We start from the raw sequence: 1,937 nt of genomic DNA on the forward strand, positions 1-1,937 counted from the left end.
AAGCGTTCTTGGGTGGATAAAACGTTTAGCGCAAGCTGGATAACATCTGCAAATATGCAGCTACGTTGCAATGCCATGCGACGATTACATTGAAATCAGTCGTAATTTACAAATATTTTTCGGTGACTAGTCTGTTTATTTTCTGTATCCCTCAGTACGAAAAAGGTCGTTTTTTATAACGATAGTAGCGTTACAAACGGAATAGTCTTGTTCCATGAAAAGTATTAGCGTGTATAAACAACAATAACAAAAGTCTGAAGAGGTACTGTTAAAATTTTGTGTTATTAATATATATTTTCCAAGTTTTTAGTTTTCAGGATTTTTTCTAAGTTTTCTTTAGCACAAAGCCACACAGTAGGATAACATTGTTCTATTCATCATAGGGAAATCGAACCCCGGATTTTTGCATTGTTAGCCCGTAAATTTATCTGTAACTCATCGGGGGCCTTTTTATGTAAAAGTTGATTTTTTTAAAACTGGTATCTCAGGTTCATAAACCTATACTACAGTGAGCAAATACAGAGCTACATTGTAATGCAATGGGACGATTACATTGAAATCAATTGTAATTTTAAAATATTTTCCAGTTTCTTTCTCATTGTTTGATGAGAAGGACTTTTCGATTTTCTGCCAGTAGGAGAAAAAGGAAACACACGACAAGTTGGTTTATTTATAATTTACACAATCCACAAGAAGACTATTTTATGAGAACTCTTCCATTTATTAGAACTCATGAGTAACAGAATAGAATAATGTAATAATGTCAACCACACTATATCTGTTTTATCCAGTGTCCATCGAGGTCTTTCGTCTAATACCAAGGTTCATCAAGCCAGCTGAAACATAACCGATATAGTAGTGATCGAGACACTATTTATATCTTCAGTTGCTTGAATAACAACATTTTCGGTATGAACTAGCTTGAGTTGGTGAGCCGTAATTTTTGTTAGTTTTATTTAATTCATTGCACATCAGAGTTAGGTTTATGATTTTTATTAACAACCAACTATTGATTTATATTAACACTAAACTGTTCATTATTAACGTTATTTATTTGAATTAAACTCAGAAGAACTAGAAAACCAATAAGCTAGTCTCTTTTGAAGCTAGAGCGGGTCAAGTGATCATAGCGTCAACGGGTTTATTTGTTTGTTTGTTTTGAATTTCGCGCAAAGCTACACGAGGGCTATCTGTGCTAGTCGTACATAATTTAGCAGTGTAAGACTAGAGGGAAGGCACCACCCACCGCCAACTCTTGGGCTACTCTTTTACCAACGAATAGGGGGATTGACCGTCACATTATAACGCCCTCACGGCTGAAAGGGCGAGCATATTTAGTGTGACGAGGATTCGAATCCGCGACCCTCAGATTGCGAGTCGAGCGCCCTGACCACCTGGCCATGCCGGGCCTGCGTCAACGGGAGAAGACTAGGAACAGTCAAGAGGAATGCAACAATACTTCAAGCACATTATGTCTGCTATATTCAGTGCCGACGATGCTTTATTTTAGAGTTTAAAAAATAAGAATGTTGAGACAACGGTGTACACGGTTGGCATCGTCTTTCTGGTATAAGACTACATTGTGGTTATCATTATAATTTCGTAATTTATTGTTACAATTTGAAACGTTTCATTTCTTTGTGTCTTTGCTTACGAACAAAGTGTCTTGTATCCTTGTATAAGCTGGCGAACGAGCCTATGAATGGAACTGTTTAGACTGCAACAGATATTTTAATCAATTTGAAACTTGCTAAGCAAATTTGTCCCATTTGATAATTCTATGTGACAAAAATATAGCTTTCGAAGTTCTTTGCTGTATATTTGCAATATTTCTAAAGTTATACGGAAAATCAACGAAATATTGTCTTAAATTTACATTTTTTCTTACACATATAACATGTATATATATATATATATATATATATATATATATATAT

Source organism: Limulus polyphemus, unplaced genomic scaffold (assembly GCF_000517525.1).
Source record: "Limulus polyphemus unplaced genomic scaffold, Limulus_polyphemus-2.1.2 Scaffold76, whole genome shotgun sequence".
In the NCBI taxonomy this organism is placed as follows: Eukaryota; Metazoa; Arthropoda; class Merostomata; order Xiphosura; family Limulidae; genus Limulus; species Limulus polyphemus.